This window comes from Thunnus maccoyii, chromosome 14 (genome assembly GCF_910596095.1).
Source record: "Thunnus maccoyii chromosome 14, fThuMac1.1, whole genome shotgun sequence".
In the NCBI taxonomy this organism is placed as follows: Eukaryota; Metazoa; Chordata; class Actinopteri; order Scombriformes; family Scombridae; genus Thunnus; species Thunnus maccoyii.
The window spans coordinates 7,658,499-7,680,364 of NC_056546.1; positions in this window are offsets into that span (position 1 = coordinate 7,658,499).

A 21,866-nucleotide genomic window follows, 5' to 3' on the forward strand; every position below is an offset into this window, starting at 1 on the left:
AGATACTACCACATAAACCTGCCTGTCAGCCTCATTTTCAGAGAGTAGTCGCCCTTAAAACAACAATTATTACACAATTTTTTCAGTAAATTGCTTACACTATTTCATGTTTGTCTTCATAAACATTTGGAGATAGCCTGTCTGAGGATTAGTATGTTGTAGTAGGCCTGTAAAGGATCGCATGTTTGGGTCAACTTCAAAGCAGATGATAATACCCAAACTTGTTGTACATGTCATAGCTTTTAATATAACATCATTTAAAATACTGCCACCTTGAATTAGGTCAGGTGAGTTAACTCATTTTTTTTTAAAAATAGAAACCTGACAGTGTAATAGTCTCACATTATCTGGCAGCTTCATGGAGTAAGAGGTTTATGTTTCCCTAGATGGACATTTTGTTGTAATTTGAGAATTTTTTTGACATCACTTTAAAGTCATCAAATTCTGAGTTGCAACAGGCATGATGACATCTGTACAAAGTCATGAATGCGTGGATGGTTGTATCCACTGAATACAAACAATCATTTGGGGTCTACACTGGCACCGTGTGGTATAAATGTGAAAATTCAGGCTAGTTTTAACTATTAATCTGTATTATTTTAAATGATCAAAAACAGACAGATTGATATGCATTCATGTTCACCATTGCTTGTATCTGCATTTTTTTTTTTTGGTAATGTCGTATTTCAGACAACCTTCAGCTGTAAAATGTGATGTTGACAGTTTTTAAAATAAGGTATAAAGGTATTAAGAGCAGGCACTTCAATTTACTGCAGTTTGAAACATCCCGACACTACTATTTGTGTTGTTAAACCTGTTTTTTGACATTGCCATTCAGTATTTGAAATACAAACATGGAAGATATAATAAAATTATCAAAGAGCATTTCCTTAAGTTGAATTTTCTTTTTCTTTTTAATTGAAATGAGTACAACTCAGTGGGTATAGTTTTTTTTTTTTTTTTTTACTTTGTCTGGTTTCTGTCAGTGTGTGTTGTCTTTGTATTCTTACGCTGTCCTAATATTTGCTTTATATTCTGTATGTACTTCATGCAACAGTAACTTCCCTCAGGGTATTGAAGGGTCATTCATCCAAAGCTCCCTTGTGTATATAAACAGTTAATGAGTCCTTGCACACAAAGTCAGCCTCCCATTCATCAACAGTGGAGTAAACATGACAAATTCAGTCTAATTTTTCAGCTTCTCAAGACTGGAAGACAGATATTCATATTATCCTAACAACACAATAATATCCCATGACATAAATGTTGACAAAGTGGCTTCAATAAAAGCCACCTTGTCAAACTAGTGAAATTCATTATATATCGAGGGGTTCCCTAATTTACTGAGGGGGACCACAATTTGATGTGCATTTTTAAATATGACTTGCTAATATGAAACAGCTTGATAAACATTTACAAACAATAATGGCAAAGATAGACAAATACTGTGCGACCAAACAATCAATCAAACAACCCCCCCAATCACAAAAAACAAGCTTTCAACTGAGTTCTTGAAAACTTGAAGTCCGCTTCCACTCAAAAATGTTTAAAAGCTTATTGTGACTTGACTTAGATGTTTGAGCTCCACATGTGCAGAATGACAGATGTGAAGAGTTTGACACTACAGGCTGTTTTCACATTCATGAACTGAAGGAGGAAAATGTCTCTGTGCTTAAATCTGAGTTTAAGATGTGTACGTATGAGTGTGATTTTATGACATCGCAACTCGTTTGGAGGCAAGTCTTGGTCCAATTATGCAACTTACACAAGTGTGATGCGGAAACCTGAAACCTCCAGTGCATGTGCACATTGAATGGACATTTTTAGTGAAATAGAGACACATCACATGTAGCAGTTAAAGGTGCAGTGTGTAGAATTCAGAGGCATCTAGCGGACCAGACTTGGCAGAAATGGAATATAATATTCATACGTTTGTTTTAATTAGTTTATAATCTCATGAAAATAAGAATTGTTGTGTTTTTGTTACCTTAGAATGAGCCCTTTATATGGACATTAGGAGCGGGTCCTCTTCCACAGAGGCCACCATGTTGCACCGCCATGTTTCTACAGTAGCTGGTAGGGGGGCTAGGACGATTCGAAGGGCCTGTGACTGACAGGGGTCCTAAAAAAATATTAGAACATCAAGTACATTTTTTTCAATATTAAATTACTAACCTATCATCATTAATAGAATATTTTATTTACAATGTATTGATAAAACTAATGGTTTCTTTTTCTTTTCTTGTTTTTGGCAAAAAGTAAACATCCAGAGAGCCTCTGTATTGCCCACCTCCCCCCTGTATTTATATGAAATGGTTCGATCCTGCCCCCAAACCAGGTGGTACTTGCTAGTAGTGAACTGCAGTGAGGAGTGCTGGTGGAGCATCATGTCTCAGCGTCCTACAGAAAAATCTGGCTTCCAAAAACAAAAAGAAAAAAAAAGAAAGACAGGAGAGGTGAAGGACAGGGTGACAGTGTGTCACCCAATATTTCACAAAGAAAGGTGGGTGTAGCCTGTGAGTGGTGGAAATGAACTTGTTAGCTTGGTCCACAGTGAAAGAGGATACTTTTGCTCCCCTAACATTAGTTATTTAATATCTTCACAGAAAATTCAGAGTTTTTACATTTCGCACCCCTTTTAGCTGACATTTAATCAATGCAGACAAAGTTTTAGCAAGCTATTCAATCAGTTGTCTCTGCCTGGTGCCAGACGCAACAGATGCAGCCTCAGGCTCAGCAACCCTGTCTCATCCCCGTACCCCTACCAATGAACCAGCCCTGCTCCCAACTGAAGGAGGTGAGCAGCATTGTGTTGAATGTGTCAATATGTCAGTTGGCATAATTGCAGGGGATCCGTGGGAATTTTTTTTTTTATTATTATGAAAAAATAAAGATGATTAAACCCTTTTCAATGATAAGAATTCAAACACTGTATTTTTCCACATAATGATCAGTATATGAAACAAAAACAGCCAATAGTCTGTATTGGATGCTGAACAGTTTGAAGCATTGAGTGACTCAGTCTGTACTAAAGTGACAGCCAATGTTAAAATAACACCTTCAAGTCATGTGCAAGCAGCAACCTCCAGGGCTGCACAGTATTATATTTTCACTGCTCACTGTCAGTAAATATCATACAGTAAGTATTTGACTACAAGAGAGTTGCAAGCCTGCAAAGAGTTATTTAAAGCTTTGAATGGGTCAATTGGGTTCTGGAGGTGTGGTTACAGCAGTTGCACAGGGTTGGTATGGCCTGTGGGGGTGGGTGGGGGGGTTGGTGGGGTGGCCTGATGTGATATCTTTTCATGGGGCCCAGAATCTCTGGCTGCGCCCCTGGTTAAAGATATTTGCATATGATATTGCATACAGTACTGTGCAAAAGTTTTACACACTTTAGATGTTAAGACTCTTATCCATAATGCAATACCATCTGGGAGGTGTCTAATAAGTCCCAAAAAATTCATTCTGCAGCATGACAACGACCCCTAACATGCAGCCAGAGTCATAGAGAAGAACAAAGAGTACTGCAACAGATGGTTTGGCCCCCACAGAGCCCTAATCTCGATATCATCTAATCAGTCTGGGATTACATGAAGAGACAGAAGCAACTGAGACACCCTGAATTCACAGAGGAACTGTGGCAACTTCTTCAAGATGCAGGAACAACCAACCTGCCAAGTACCTTGAAAAACTTTGTGCAGGTGTAACGAGGAGAACTGGTGCTGCTGTTTTAAAGGCAAATTGTGCTCACACCAAATATTGATTTCATTTAGGTTTCTTCTGTTTACTGAACTTTGTACAAAGTTAATTGATAAAAAATTATAGCATCATTTTTGAAAACATCCTCACTTTACTTTTAGTGCCTAAAACCTTTGCACAGTACTGCATATTCTGGATTCTTAATGAGGGAGAAGGGGTAGATGTGCTTTTTAAGAGGTTAATTAGACTTTTTTTTTTTTAAGAAAAAACATAGGCACGAACTGTCTTCAGAGCAGAGTATTTTCATATGTCTGGAGGGGAGAGTCTACATCCTTTATAATCTCAAGTCCCTCCCACAGACTTAATTATTAGAGGAAGTAAATACAAGCAGATTTATTTACAGAAAATTTAACAGTGAAAGTGTAATGAATGTAGTCATCTCAACGCTATTTGAATGGTCAGCTAACTTTACAGACGTTGAAATAAAAAAAAGATTTATATGTATTTATAGACACATATAATAAATAAAAAAAACGCATTAAGGTCAGGTGACCAAGCTGATTGTGTGCACGCGCAACATACCTTACGTCATGGTTTCGTCAACAACAACAACAGTTGAACAGAAAGTGAGTCAAACGTTTGTACATTTTTTAAAATCTATTTTTGTGGCAGAGGTTGTAGACGGTGTATGAAGGTACTGTTAAATTTAAAAAATGTAGTAAGCTGGGATATTATATAACCTGTTTTGTGTGTTTTGACCGTATAATAGTCTAATTTACGTACAAATACTTGTGTTTTAGTGATGTAGCTAATCGTTAGTGGCTAGCGGTTAGTTAGCTTTGGGAGGTTGGAAAACCAGCTACTAGCTAGAGAGCTAACTTTTAGACTAGCTACAGAGAAGTTTGCATTTGGAGTTCAGTCTACAGAAGGTAAGATGGTTCCCTTTTTAATCAGTCATCTCCAGCATTAACTTAAAGCCATAAAGGCTACAGTTAGTGCTGAAATGACTTATTTCGATGAGTCCATCAACAGAAAATTAATCAATAATTGCAATTTTCTATTCTGCTGTTAGCAGCTTCTCAGTTTTATATGACTGTAAATTGAATTTCTTGGAGTTTTAGACCTTTGGTTGAACACAACAAATTGAAATTGAAGACATAACTTTGGGCTCTGGGAAATTGTGATGGATATAACCTAAAAGATAAATGAATGACTTGTACAAGTAATCAGCAGATAAACTGTTAAGGAAAATAACTGTCAGTTGCTGCCTCATAAACAGTAGCCTATATTTTTTGTAAGATGTGTTGACTTTGTTGGTGCTCGGCTGTAACACAGGCCAGAAGTATTAGAGCTGTTTTCTCACTGCACTGCTGTTTTATGAACTACCTGTTGTATCCTGGTTTGGTGTTGGTCTGTATTTGCTGTTTTGTCTGTCACTTATGTGGGAACTGGACTTTCATAAGCTGCATAAGTCTCTGCAGTATTCTGACGTGTAATTGCTGAGGCTGCTTTGAAATATATGAAGCGTTAAACATCGGCTCCCTGTTGTGCTGTCGTGTGTGAAATATTCTTCAAAGGGTATAGATTATCGTAGCCATTGTGGACAAATGATAAGGGTTGTGCAGTGTTTAGCATGACTTCATAATGTATGTGTTTATAGTTTGATGTGTACATTTCTGAGTTTGCTGTTAGAGTGCTAGAGTCTACATACTTAAGATAAGATTGGTCTATATTTGTATCACTTACTTGGCAGAATAACATTAGGACTGCATTCTTATCAGTATTACATTAAAAGAAAACAACTGTAACTTGGTTTGGTTTGGGACTTTATTGGGCTTTTTCAAAGCAGACATTTTAACTTGTAGGAATAGAAGGAAAAGTACAGGTGATACTAATAACTAACTGAAGCAGCTAAATGGAATTCAACCCCAATTAATTTTATTATTCACACCTGTGCTTTTTCCTATGCAACTATAAAGGTGTGGAAGGTGGGCTATCATCTCTGTCTCTCGCTCTCTTGTACTCGTGTCACTTTCTCCTTTTCAAGTAATTTTCACTCTTCAGTCCAGTGTTTTTGCTGTGGCTGCTGTGTTGAGGTTAGTTTAAATCATCCTGCTGTGTGAAATGGTCTCTTAAAGTTACGTTATCTTAGCAAATGAGATAAATGGTATATCAGCTAGCATCCCATACAGCCTTGACACAGGAGTAAAAGATGTACGTTGGCAATGTGGACGTGTGGCTTGTTTGTGTGTGTGTACTGATGTTGGTATGTGTGTTACCTGCAGCAGCTTGTGACGTAGCTCCCCATCACAATAATGCATCTTGTGAAAAGACTTTGATTAGAAAATGGTCTGATAATGTCTTCATTTTATGATACAAGGTGTTTCTCTTGACTTGGAATTTATGATCAGCTAGTCAGACAACACATACATACAAAAACTTCTTATTGAACATAACCCGACCCGAACATAGCACTGACTGAATGACTGATTTTAATTCACTTGTAACAAAATTATTTCTCTCAGAAGTAATTAAAACAAAACTTGTTAGTGTTTTCATGAGATCTTCTCTTCTAGTTGCGCCACAAAAACTCCTCACAGAAACAAGTTTGAAGTGCAACTCCATATTAGATATAGTGTGGAGGAAAAGCATTGCTGCTCTGACCTTTATGGGTTGAAACATTTGTTGCACTTGAGACTCCCTCTCCTTCGTGTGGAGGGGTTCACATGAATATCTGCTACTCCCAAGATCCTTAGCAACTCAGTGGCAGTGCGGGGTTGTAGTGGTAAGGAGGCCTTTCCAAATTAGGAGAAAATGGGGTGAAAATCTGCAAAGACAAATTGATACAACATAAAAAATGGTAGGCGTCCACAACACATATCAGATCTTTTGGTCATAGGCTTGACTCTTCCTACATCCTTCACAATGTTTTCTTTTGTCCTTCCAGCAGCAGCCTAGTCACAACAGTAAATACACATAGAAGTCGTAAAGGGGCTCAATTCGTCTCTAATTCAAACCACACCGCCCTGTGCTCCCCCTTCATAGAGACCCCTCCAGAGTATCACAAAACATTCATCAGCCTTGACTCCCTGACCTCTCTGCATCCCCCCCCACCCCCCCCAATCACAATCAAACCAGACAGCGTCTCTCTGTCTGTAACTTTTGTACACGTACATAAAAGCCTCCTTTCCCTTCAAGAGTGCTTACACCCCCAAAGCAAGCCTCTGTACCCACACTCCCTGTTAAAAACCAACACAACACACTAATGACCCCACCAACATACACATACCCCTCCAACCCCCCCTTCTTCCTCCCTCCACCCCCTTTCACAACACTCCACATCCAGGTGATAAATGAGGTTGCCCCAGTGTGTGGTATCAGGTCAAAGGTCGACCTAACAGTTCTTGTGGGGTTTTGAGGGCAAATGGAAGTCACTGGGCCGTGGGTTAGCAGTCTGGTCAAACTCCCGCTTTGCTTCCCAGCATCACCACCACAACTCCAACAGAGGGAGACAGAGACTCACTATACGGCTCACATCTTTCCAGATGAAAATGGTAGAATTAAAGATGATATGATGGAGTTCCTTTTGTTTCTAAGAAAAAAATCATTATTGTGATAAATTGCAGATTTTGAAAATGTCACATTTCATCTCAGAAACTTCCCTCTTTTGATATATTGTAACTAAAACATATTTCATAGTATCCAACTAAAAACAAATTTCTTGGTAAATGTTAAACTTTTAAGGCTTACTAGTCCGCCAATACAGAAAAATTCCAACAAATACCAGTAGATTACTGGACGATCTGAAGCCGAAACAATTGGTTTATTAATCAATCTGCCAGTTGCCTAAAATTATAACTTCTTGGTCATTTTTCAAGCAAAAATACCAGACATTTCCAAGTACCAGCTTCTCAGTTGTGAGGATTGGCTGTTTATCTTTATCATTTTGGGGTTTTAGACTCTTGGATTGGATGAAAGAAGCTACTTTTTAGACTCCAACTGGGGTTTTATGAAACTTTAATGGACATTTTCCACAATTTCTGACATTTTAATAGATGGTTAACTGATTAATTGAGATAATAATTGGCAGATAAGTTGATAATGAAAATAATATTTAGTTGCAGCCCTACTTCCCATCACATAAAACATCGTTTTGGCAACATGGCGCATTTTTCCGGTGTTCACCTCTGAATATCCTGAAAATGAACTTACCAATGGTTTATTATAATATGCTAACATTTCACTCTGGATTAATTCACCATACACCAAAAAGATATTGTGTGGTTTTCACTGTCTTTTTCTGCCTTTGAATAGTCCCTTTCTTTGTTATTTACACCCCATCGTCTCTAAGCAAACAAGCTCCATCTGACAGCAGACATAACAAAACACTACAGAGACAGAGTGGGTGTAATTTGTCTATTATCCATGAATGTGCTAAGAAAAGCCAGATGATTTTAACACAAACATTTCAGACATACTCTATGTGCAAAATGTTTCCTTTCACCTGGTTAAAATATTGTAAGGGAGTGATGCTTTTCCTCAGAAATGTGGTGGTTCAAAAGTATAAGGAATCACAAAGTGTGCCGATATGTCAAAATTATAATTCAGTATGTAAACTGTACTTGAGTAGATGTACTGTGTTAGTTTACACTCTATGCTATAATGTTTGTTTTCATCACGCTAGCTGCCTGAGTGTTCCTCCATTGGTGGCTTGTCAAAAGCCAAGTTTGGCATTAAGTCAATAGATTGACAGAGAATTAATCAGCAAATGTTTTGATAATTGATTAGTTGTTTATTCATTTTAATGGTTCCAGCTTGGTTCCATGTGAGGATTTTCTGGCTTTTCCTCATTTTACATTACAGTAAATTTAATATCTTTTGATTTTTGACCATTCAAAATTTCTGGTGTGATTGTGTGTGTTTAACATGTATGCATTGTACAGTATATACATGTGAGAGTGGGTGTGCATTTTGATAGTACTGAAAGCTTTTGGATGCCACATAGGACATGAGTGGGGTGCTTGTGTTGTGAAGACATTACCTTGAGCCAGTGTGAGTATTGCCGGTGTGTATTTGCACACACCGGCAGTGGAATAACCTAAAACTACCTTAAAATTGTTCCAGATATGTTTATCCATGTCCAGAGAATCATGTGTGTGTGTTAATTTACAGAAGTATTTGACACCAGAAGGTTCAGATAAGTGTCATTGTAATAAATGTCAAAAAATGAAATGTCACAGCACAGTCGAGGTTCTCCCCCAACAAAATTTGATGTTATTGGACTAAAAACTATGCATTTTCACATCCTTTTGGACTATTATCATTACAATATTTATAAAAAAACAACAGGTTGTAGTTTGTCACAGTAGACACAGACATTGGCAAGAAGAAAAGTGAAAGAAATATGCTCACTGATGACGTTAGCACTATGTCCTGAAGTAATCCTAATTGAGAGCAGGATTAGAATTGATTTATATTTTAGATACAACTAAATATTGTTTCTAGAGCAGCAACAGTAATGTTTACAACAGCAAAGTCACTATATAACCTCAATAATATCTCACTGGAAACAAATCTAAAATGTCAGTAAAATAAATAATATTCCTGACATCAAAATACTGAGTGAGGTTTAGAAAGAATGAAGAACACAGACATCAGTCACTGTCAGTCCTTTCCTGTCCTCTGTCCTCCTCCCTGTGCTGCTGATGTGATTTACTGCTGCAGGTACAGCTGGTAGAGAGAGGGGAGCTGCTGTCTCAGCCAGTAGCTAAGTTAACAGGAATTTTACTAGTTTTTAGTATATTTGGCAAACTTAGCTAAACATTTACAGCAGCCACATACTAGGGCTGTCACATTTTTATACTAGATTCAAACTTTTGTTCAAATGTGGAGAAAAATGAAATATTTGAACAGTAATGACCTGTTCCAATTCAGAATTTGCAGTCTATAAATGCAACAGACCGTTTGAAGTAGTTTTGCTTGTGATCCAGCAGAGAGTGTCCTTAAAATTCACCATCAGCTTGACCTATCGCTCTTTGACATATCATTAACCAAGCTAATGGAGGCGGACACTAGTGAATAAAGCTGTGCTGATGAGTGTGTGGAAACACTTTGGTGCAACGCCGTAGGTGGCAATATTAACAACAAAAGATCAGGCTGTTTGCCAAGTTAGTAAAAAGCAGCTGTCTTACTCTACAACAACAACAAATCTGAGGACTCATCAGCCAGATAACCACAGACGTGAGTCAGTGAAGGGATCATACCAGCAGAGCAACTCAAATCTACAGCCTGGTCTGACACGGTGCAGTCTCAACACACCTAGTGAAGCTGTATTACACCACACAGGAAAATAGCCCTACTACACACAGCTTTCATTTTAGCTTGTTTATAGAACTTCACTATTAGCTTAACGAGCGCACTGTGGTCGATCGTTTCAGGAAGTGATTCAGTTCTGTTCGCTCACCCAAAGGATTCGTTCTTTTGAACAAATTGTTGGCGAACAACACAACACTAGACAGAGAGCAGAGGAGGAGAGGATGGAGAGCAGAGGCTGCTGTGTGACCATACATGATGCCAGTTCCCATTCTCTCCCCACTAGCTCCAGTCAGCTGCTGGAAGTGGAGAAGGTGTACATGGTTTGCGTTTGTCATGGTTATTATGTACAAATGAAATTTCAGCAGTGGCGTTCATCATTAAGCAGCAGCACTGTGCCCTGTTGAAATCTAAGGAAACACTGCTTGAGCTCTAGGATAGGTGATGGGCATTTTTTTTTTACTATTTTCTGATGTTTATAAACAAAATGATCAGTCAATAGATAAATAACTGGCAGATTAACTGATAATGAAAATAATCATCTCTTGCTGTACCTTTAACCAGGATATGTTTGCTTAAACCAAACTATTGGGACAGCAGGTCAGAAAATGCTTATATGCGTCATTTTGGAAGGTGTGTGTGTGTGTGTGTGTGTGTGTGTGTGTGTGTGTGAGTGTGAGGTCAGCGTTGGGGTCATCAGTGTTTAGTCTGTGGGTTTCTCGAGAGTGGAGACTTCAGTTTACTGTTCACATCGCTGAGATTTATAGCTATACCTTCTCAACTAGGACCTTTTTAGTGATGTCTAAACACACACACACACACACACACACACACACACACACACACACACACACACACACACACACACACATACGGTACTCACAAGTACATACACTCCAATGTTCAATATTAATCCTTCCTGTGTAATCAAAATAAAGACACAAGCACACCATAACATACAAGAGCCATGTGTTGAATTTTAAACACAAATATATCATTGTGAATTGATTTCGTTACTTTAGTGTAAATATAACTTTAAACAACTACACACACTTGACAATCACAGTGAGCAATACATCAGCTTTATTGTCAAATATGATATTGACACAACATCAAAATACTAACACAAGTACGTCATATCATACTCATATGTATACCAAACACGTCTTGCTTGACCCCCAAAAGCTAGCAGCACTATCAAAATACACACTCACACTCACACACAGCTTGGCCTCCATGGCTCCAGCAGGCGTAGTAATGGTTCTGGGAGCCAGACTCTGTCTCCGTCGCCAGGCCCCGGCTCCAGCCCCTGCGTGTGCGACAGCAATTTCCTAAAGAATCCACAGCAAGCGCAACACTTCTCCTTTTATTTTTACAAAAACACCACTGACCCCCCCCCACCCCCACCCACCCGCCCCACCATCACCCCCCACCCCACCCGCCCCGCCACCACCACACAGACGCACATACACACAACCACTTCTGAGAAACACAGAGCAGTCACTTGCAATTACAACTCATCCAAGAGTATGATATACAGTCCTGTCAAATAGCCAGCAGGCCCACAAGGGAGGCAAATGGTCATTTTTTCCACATTTGATCATACACAGTCTGTCTATCTCTGCCTTGTTTTCAGACACACTTATACACAGCACAGATAGACAGACTCAAAATACACCTATATTTCATTTTTTAAATTAAATTCAAGAGCACAATTGGTTGATCTTAATGAAACATCCAGATTTTACTATTAAACTCTCAAGTTCTGTTGTTAACCACATTTGGCTCAATTTCTTCCTTAGTCCAGCTCACTGGTTCCCAACCTTTTTGGCTTCAGCCCCCCCTAAAATAATGCTGTGTCGACAATTCAACCAAAATGTCATTCCCTTCTCAGTTTGTTTTATTTGAATAATTTTTAGAAGCCTGAAGAGGTAAAATTTATCCATTAAGTCACCAGAAAAAAGCCACAATTAGAAGAAAGTCTTCCACATTTCTTCCAACTTTCCTATCCTGATAATCCTAGTCTTGAATCCCTTGCCCTAAATCATGCACTTTTGGAGTTCAGGAGAGGTTACAATACATTTTTTTCCCCCCATCATGGTTTATCGAATCAAATGGAGGCAGACACAGGGTTGAAAATATGTGTACTCATAATATTTGCATCGTGATAACAATATAAACAAACACTTAAGGAGATCTTGTCATTAAAAAAATTTGTATTCAAATGGTTTTGCATGTTGCTGCACTGTCAATCTTAAGGGCCCAAACGGTATTAAAGCAGTTTTCAAAAATGATAAACAATTGCTGATTGCTTATCTACACTGATGGAAAGCATCATCACATGTAGGCTATCATGTAACACACATCAGAAGGCCCAAACATTTGCAATTATTCATGACAGATCTGACATAAACAGCTTATCATCTCTGTCTAAAGCTTGCAGTAAACAAATCCACTGGTGATCAACCAACCTGACTTAATCTCCCACTTAGATTTCCAAACAAACCCAGTCTGACACACGGACCTGCATGTACAAACACACACACACACACACACACGCACAAACGCTTCACAGATCTTAAGTTTGAGTCCGTCAGCAGAGAACAAGCAGAAGTTTATGAGATTAGATGTTTGGCATCAACTATCAAAGCGAGCAACAGCAGAAACACTGTTCCTTAAAAAGGGATCTGTGTGTTTCTATGCATGCGTGTATGTCGGGTGTCAGCGGGTGGGGGTGGGGGTGGGGGGGGTTGTGTGTGTGGCCCCATCTAAACAAGCCCCAACAGCCCCTTTGTTGGCGAGCTGCTCCAGGAGAGCGTGTTGATGGAACCGCATCGATGTTCGGATTAGGGCATGCCTCCGTGATCAAGTGCTCAAACACTAGATAAGAGCGACAGAAACACCCTTTAATCCTGGCTAACCCCTCTCTAAATAGGATAGGATGCTACCCGGCTCACTGGCAGGGGAGGAGGGCTTTGAAGAGCAGCTCAAAGTTTAGCTTCGATCTGGTATGGACACTATGATTTATTTTATTCTAAATAGCAGAAAGGAGATAGTGTATGTATTTTAAATGACTGCTTGAGTATTAGATATGAAACGTACAATAGCAGAAATATCTCCACAGAGATAATCAAGCGATGCTCTTAATGGTCTAATCAGCTTTTTGTGATCAGTTCTGGTCCATAAAGATGATCCAAAATCTTGCTGAAGTATTTTTTTAAATGTTAATGTCAGAAAATAAATAGCCTTTCCCGGTAGTTTTCTTCTATTTCTTTTGGCATAAACTTTATGTCAAGTAAGTTAGTCATTGTTGTTGCATTTCTGCACTGTATTTCACTGATCTTTCTTTTAGGAATTAAGAGAATTATAAACAAATTAAAATGACCTTCAGCCATAATATGTAACAGTCATTATTACGTCTTACTCCTGTCTCTCCACAAATCAGGACAACTGTGGAGATGGACCCGTTATGAGCTGCTCTGATGTCTGTTGGATGAGCAAGTTTGTTTGAACCTTTTTTTTTTATCCACTAAGTAACACTGGCATATAAAGTTGTTGTGGCAACATGTTAGGAAACATTTGGGGTCTATGTTGACATTAATTTGGAGTGTTAGTAGCCGTTAGTCCAATATTTATCTCTGGTTTGCTCTCCACCAACTCCTGAGAGAAATATCTGTTTTTTAGCAGCTACATGCTCCTTTATCTTCACTAACTGGTTGCTAACTTCGTCTGTCTGCTGTTTGGTGGTGGGGAGGTGGTGTACAGTGGGTTTATCAGAGCTTTTTCACTGGAAAAAAGCAGCAGACAACCAACCAATCAATGATGACCATGTGACCGTGACAGAACAAACAGTATTTACTTTATTAGACATATATGACAGTTTCACATCAGGATAAATCGGCTTAAATGTAGCTTCAAAAAGTTTTTCCTGGTGTTTTCATCCCTTTGGTCATTCCCATAATCATCTTTCAAAAATCTCTCGGACCGATGACCATCTAGCACTTTTAAAACTACTACTTTTTCTTTTCAGCATAGGTGAGAAATGACAATAGGGAGACCTACACCTGGTTAAAGGTATTGATGTGTTCTTCCTTCCAGGAGAAAAGAAATGACCAATAAAAAAAAAAAAAAGAAACTCTTCATCCATTCACAAGTTTAGGTCCCTTTTTCTCTCTCTCTCTCCATTTTCATTTTCACCCCTAGTTTCGCACAATTGTGCCACAAAACTGTTGAAATTGGATGTTAAAATACCTTTACTTTAGCAACCTGTCAGCTTCAGGGCAGGCTGACGTGTGAAAAGGTAATACAAGCTAGGCTTTTATTCTCACTTAGGAACCCCCCCCTCCTCTTCCTCATTGCTACGATGACTGCACCAAATTCACACTATCCTTCTCCAAACCATCCTAAACCAAGGAAGACCACAACCCAACTGTTTTAACACCTCATTAGAGAAAAAAATCCTGCTGGTAGTTTTTATTGATAACACTCAAGTAAGGTGATTTTTCCTTATTTTTCTGGTAGCCAGAATGACAGGAAGAACAGGGAGTAGAAAATATGAAATCTGATAAATGTAATTCCCTGTGGCATCACATCTACTGAAAGGAATCAAACAGTAACACCTTACAAAGTTATTTATTACAATAACCCTGCAATAAGTATTTAATTAATTTTCTGTCAATCGACTAATCAATTAATCAGAAACATTCCCTTGTTCCAGCTTCTTTGTTTTTTATATCATTGTAAATTGAATATTTTGGGGGTTTTGGACTATTGGTTGGACAAAATATGCAAAGCTTCATGTTGGACCGAAGGATATTTTATAAACTAAACATTGAATTGATTAATTAAGGAAAGAATTGGCAGATTAATCAAACATTTTTTTCCTGACCTTTTTATAGCCTTTCTATCTGTGGAAGCAGAAAGTTGCTGCCAGTCATTTCATTGAAAGTTTACTTTTTCCATCACCGTAACTAGTGAGGTTTGACCGTGTCAAACTTTTGCTCCTTTTTAGTGGATGCAAAGCAAGCTGATGTGCTTGCAGCTGTACAGTTATGGTGATACCTGTCTATACATGCCCCATTGCAGCTGCTACAGTTTTCATTTTCCAGTCTGAAAGAGCCTTAAAGAGTGACTTAACACCACATAACAGTGTTGTTTTTGCTGGCCTCCAGTGGTTTACTGCTGTACAGGTGTACTCCAGGACCCTGTGACATCATGGTTGGGTGTGGTCACATGTGCAAAAAAAAAACACATTTCTGACCACAGTTTCAGTCCAAGTAGCACAGATTAGGATGAAGATGTGTCAGATTGAGATTAAAGTGTGTAAATTAGAGGAACATACGAACGAGACGTAAAAGTGGAGGATCTATTGGAAAATAACAGAAAGACTCAGAGTTCCTTATATGTTTTAAAATCAGTCTGGCTGGTATGGACTGCAAAAATAGGGAGCAGTCAAATTTCCTTGAGCAAAGCAAGGCAAATGTTCATTCTACGTTGGGTCTGAACATCTTAAAAGGTGGCCAGGTATGTATAGTAGGGTAAACCCACCTCCGTATTGTAGAGGCAGTCGTGGTCTTTCGCTCAGAGAAGCTAGCTTGTAACTGTTGCTGGTTTGATCTCCAAACCAGACAGATACATTTGTGTGGGATCATTATCACCACTGAGGGGCCTTCAACCCCCGGCTGCTCCAGTCATCACATCAGTCTGTAGTTGTACTTCCAGGAGAGCATTGCCCTCAATTAGTAGTGTGTAACAGCGCACAGTTTACCAATTTCAGGGGTGCTAGTTAACACTGAGTGTGGTAATGTCCACTAGAGGTGTGTCGGTTCTTACCAGTTCAGCCTTAACACCACCGACAATGATTTTTCGTAGATACATCTTCTCCTTTCTAAACTCGTGGACTTGAAACACTCAATTAGGATGACATGAGCTGTTGACAAGAAATACGGCAAGTCATTACATCTCAAACATGACAACCCCCGAGCGCCCCTACAAACAAGGATTGTTAATTCCTGTGCCTAGATTAAAAACACCTGTTAAACAAGACAATTATTCTGTTCAGTCCAATGGGGAGCGGCACGTTAATCATACATGCATCCTCCTGTGTTAAAAGGCAACCTGATATTCCCCCGCAGAATTCTCACTGATTAACTCGATACTCCTGACTGTTTAAAATTCATCCCACCAATGAACGAGAAACTGATCTCCTGTGTGTGTGTGTGTGTGTGTGTGTGTGTGTGTGTGTGTGTGTGTGTGTGTGTGTGTAGAATTGCGTTCTTTCCCCAAGATCCTGGAAAGTGTATGCATAAAATATCCCAGTCCCTAGCGTCAGCACAATTAGCTGTTAAATAAAATGCCTACTCCACAATGCTTTTGCAACATTTTAATTAGACAAACCAGCTGAATTGAAGGCCCGTTTTAGTAAAATAAACAGCCCTGTTTGCCAAGAAAAAGCTCCCTGGAGGGAAAGACACTAAGTGAGGTTGCTTGGGGCAGGAAATGGAGAGATAGCAGCAGTTTACCCGAGGAGATAAAAGGTATTTGTTTCTTTGAAAAAGAGAAAATGTCTGAACGCTTCTATTAGCCGCCGAAGTACCTGTTCCATCTTTGTGCCAGGTGTCTTTAGCTACTGTACTCAGAAATAAATAATTCTGTTGTGCTAGTGTACTTTTGGATACTTGTTTTTTTTTTATCACAATATAAGCTACTGAGAAATAATGAGAGTTAACAAATATACGAGAAAGATGCTTCAAGGATGCATGAAAATATCTTTTTTTCTGTAATCCTAGGAAAGATTTGTATATATGGTCAGCTAATTGTATTTAGTTTACTATGTATTGATTTTACTGTGTTTTTTTTTACATGTAGGCAGCTACAAAGACGTCTTCCATAAAGGTTGAATTGCTGAAGTCACTCTGAAATGCCTGTATGTTTATGTTTGGAGCTGAAAGAAATTTAATAGAGAATGTGGAGAGTAATTAATTGCAATTACACATTATGTTATGAGCACTATATTAATAAGTATTTCTGCTTTCACTTAAGTCGATTTTTTTAATGTAATCAGCTACTTTTGGAAAGGCAGGTTGAGTCAACAGTAGTATCCTAAAGTTCTGCAATCACAGTCTGTCTATCTTAAAACTATACTCACATGCCCAAACAGTTTTTAGTCTCTGTAATCTCTGACTGTCCACTGTCCATAAAGAGATCCCAATGTAAGAGATGGGGGACAAGATCCACAGACCGTGTTCCACCGTCACTGAACAGAGAAGTGGAGGTCGAAGGGGAATTAGGATAGATACAAGATTACAAGATTTAATTTCACACCTCAGGTAACGGTTATGTATTGTGCTTTATTGGCATGGTGCTTGCCGTTGAGATCCCCCCCCCCCATTCCTCCTCTTCCTCAGTGCCTCTCCATGTGTTGTTCAACCATGTCATTTATCTTAAATTTCAGCCAGTCAATTTTACATGATTCAGAGGAAATAAAAGTTTTCCCATTAATTGACAGTGATCTTCATTGGAAGAGATGCACTGTTTTTCACACCTGTTCAAAATCCCAGTCATATCACTTGCGTCTTGTGTCATCCTTTATTTAACCTCTTACACTTCCATTTAAAACATGACCTATCACTATTCTCCATCTCTTGTCAACTATTCTCACTCCTCTGCTCCATAGAGAGCTTCTCTTCTTAATGTTTTCTCTCAATGACTTTCTGCCTCTCTTTCACATTCACATCTCTGTCTTTTTCCAGACTTTCCCTTGAAGTGACAACTGGCATACTGTCATATCTGTAATCACGTTGTCTGCGCCATTTTCAAACATTGTCAATCGTTTCGTTCCGTAGAGGCCCTGAGGCGGGAAATATGTTAGAGCTCCAAGAAGCAAACAAGAGTATTGTTAACACTTACAATACCGAGGGCATATTTGACTGAGGTGTGTGTGTGTGTGTTGGTGGGTTGCAGAAATACAGTGTATTTGTTTAAATATATTTATTTGTAATTTCAGATTTGTTGTCATCGATGTCACTGATGTCTGTATTCCCTCTGAGGTTGACGATGTGTGTTTGTATGCTTGCATGGGAAATAAGCTGAATGGGAAGCAAGTAATTCCTGCATTTTCACCCATGACCTGACCTGATGAATGCTGAGAGATCCAAATATGTGTCAGACATTGTGGATAAGAACAGGGTTAGGGTTAGAGAAAGTTTTAGCTTCATGATGAACAAATGGTCTCAGATAATCACTACGGTGGCCGCTAATGCTGCTTGAGCAAAACTCTGAAACTGTTCCTGCTCCAGCGTTAACAATCCTTACTCCTCTGATCACACAGCTCGTAACATGAGACTGAAAAATGCTCTAAACTTAATGCATATCGACCATGATGGTGACTGTCTTATACTCTCCATTGCAGAGAATTGAGTTCACAGTATGTCCACTGGGGGGGAGTATAACCCCAGTGCTAAGACACCGGTGAGCCAACAAGAACTCCCCCTGGATGTCCTCAAGTTTCGTGTTGCCCTCTGAGGGACGGAGTGGAGGGGAAAGCTGCTTCCATCAAGTACGCCAACCTTTGAATTTGTGATATGAAGGTTCCTCACCTTTTCTGAATGACAGAAATCTTTTCAAAATAGGTTAAAACTAATCACAGTATCAGAGTTTTTACATTTATTCAACAAAATAAAACACATTATTATATTTCTATGGAATAGACACAATCTGGTCTGGTCTATATCTGGTTTAATTTCAGAGGATGCTTATGGCATTTATGTGTTATTAGATAATCAACAGCGGGATTGAGAGGAAAGATTATGATACCGATCACAACTTATATTAACCTCTAACTCAGAGAAACTACAAGACCAAACTTGTTTAGCTGCAAAGATGCAAAACCACTACATTTTTTATACATTTTTACTATCCATTTGTAAATAAAACTGTGTGGTTATTTTGTTTTGTTGGTTGACTTCTGTGTCTTTGAAGAATTTATTGTCTCCGGGAACAGGCAGTAAAGACTTTTCTCTGTTTTATTTTTTACTTTCTTTCTCTTTTCTTTCTTTCTTTCCTTCCACTTCTACTTTCTCAGCACTCAGCCAGTGTTTCTTGTATCTTTGCTGCAGCTATTTACAGCCACATAATACTAGCTAGATAAACTCTTTTGATGTACCGCAATCTCAGATCTCTTCTCTGTGTCTTTGATGGGAATAGGTTTAGACATGGCAATCAAGACATATTCACGTGAAGGGCATTGATTGATTCTTAGATTATCTTTCAATGCAATGTTTAGATTTCTTCCTTTTAAAAGGGTTTATTTTGAACATGGCCACAATCTGCCGTTTTTTCAGCCAAAATAGTTTCCATGAAGGGAATTAGGTACACGGACAAAGTTGGAGTAAAATGAATTGAATCCTGGAGATCAGTGGCCTTCTCAGAAATTATTTCTGGCCCTCTCAGGGCCTCTAAAGAGTAATAAGATATTCTATTTCGTCTGTGTTTATTCAGTTTAATCATTTTTGAGTGATTTAGTGATTTTGAGAGAACTTGCGGAATTACCAGGCAACTTTAGGATATGTTTTGACACTCTAAAATTGACACTAAGATGGAAAATGGTTTGGGAATTGACCAAGAACCATAAATGTGCAGAAATTTGTCCTGGTGGCAGCAATGCAGAGACGGAGCACATACTACACTCACACACACAATATTGACTCTCAGTATAGAGACAGCAGGCCACGAGGCAAGATGTACACCAGACAATACAACAGACATATCAAGATGCAAGTATAGGTTCAGCATCCAGTGACAGATATTGTTTTTCAATACCCTGTTCTGAGAGAGTGAGAGAGAGATAGGGTGTGTGATAGTTCATCAGTCCAAACAGAGTCATAAAGCGCTGCATGGTTAAGCCTGATGAATTAATAACAGGGAGGCAGATGGGTCCCAGGGGCACTGTGGGAGCAGAGCAGCATGGAGAGCAGAGACAACACGATCACACACACACACACACACACATATATATATATATATATATATATACACACACACACACACACACACATACTTTTCTGTCTGTATGAATCCATATAAACAGTCAGACACTCGTTTGCATCCGCATATTTTGAAAATTTTATTTGGCCTTTATTTAACCAGGTTTGTCCCATTGAGATCAAAGATCTCTTTTACAAGGGATACCTGGCCAAGAATAGCAGCGACGCAGAGTTTCGACAATAAATTAACATAAAAGCACATAGATCTGAGTAACATTAAAGTGATCAAATAAAACATTTGATCACAGACAACCTGGACTCAATAGACTTTTAAAATCGTTCAGGGTTACAATGTCTTGAAGTTTAAGACCAGTCTGATTGTTCCATGCAGTAGGTACAGAAAAGCTAAAAGCTTTTTCCCAGTTCAGTTTGGACTTTTGGAACAACAAATTGCAAAATGTCCTGAGAAGTAAGATTGTAATTTCCATATTTCAAGTTTAAAAGACAAGATAAGTAAGTAGGAATTTTGCCAAGAATGGTTTTGTAAGTAAAAACATACCAATGACTGAGTTGGCGTGCGCATAAAGCATGCAAATTCACCTTTGTGTATAACACGCTATGGTGAGTAAGAGATCCACAGTATGTAATGAATGGCAGACCCTGATGATACACGCTATCCAGCATGTGAGGACAGTGAGCAGAGGCATTCATGTACAACACATCACCATAATCAATGACAGGTAGAAGGGTAGATTCCACCAATTTCTGTTTCACACAAAAAGAAAAACAAGTCTTGTTTCCACAGTAAAATCCTAGTAAAAGCTTCAACTTTTTTGTGACAAACTGGATATGCGCCTTAAAAGACAAGTGGTCATCAATTAAAAAACCGTAAATATTTAAAAGTAGATACCAACTCAATTTGTTGACCATTTCTGGTAACAATTTTCTTGGACAATGCTGATCTTGTTGTTCTTGAAGTAGTAAAAAACATGTTTTGAGTTGCAGTTGACAAAGCCGTTCTTGTACTCTATCAAATGCATACTGAAGATATGCAAAAGCCTCAGCAGGAGTGTGTGCAAAGCAGTAAAAGATGGTGTCATCAGTGTCAATGTCAGTGCATAAAGTGTAGGACAGAGAGACACATGCATCTACTCCACACACACACTAGCCGTCCATAATCACTCAAGGTTAAAGTGAATCAAACATTTACCTCATGACTCATGTCTCTCTATTAGAAATTTGACCCTCTACTTTGTTTACTTGACACGTACTTACAATAACAGATATTCCCATATTGATGAAAGTGTTGATCATTGAATGTTGACGGGGATTTGTGACTCTTTTGCAGACCTAATAAAGGCCAGGCAGTGGAGGTCAAACCATTGATGAATAAACCCATCAGAGAGCATCGATGTAGCCTGCAGGTATATTTTTCACATTAATCGTTTTGTCTTTTGCATCAAGCTCCTGCTCAGCGTTTCAGTTTTGTATACATGACACGAGTACATAGCTGCTTTGTCACCGTACAGTACCTACAAGCCCTTTATGTTTGAGAATGAGGCATTGTAGCTGGTACTCAGGGTCTAATGATCATCATCTGAATCACTTTAATTGCCAAGTTCAGTTAAAGCTGCTTGGGATAACAATTTATTGTTAAGATGCACCACTCTTATCAGCCTACATCATAACGTGGGGCTCCTGTTACACTCTTATTTTCTCATTATCTCCTCCTTTCCCTTCATGACCTGGAAACTGTTTTCCATCTTGCTGACTATCCCACTACAGTTGGAACAAGTAACTGTGGTTTATGAAAGGAGCATGCTTTGTTGAAGTATTTTCACTTGCTGCGCTCCCAAACGCATACAACGACAT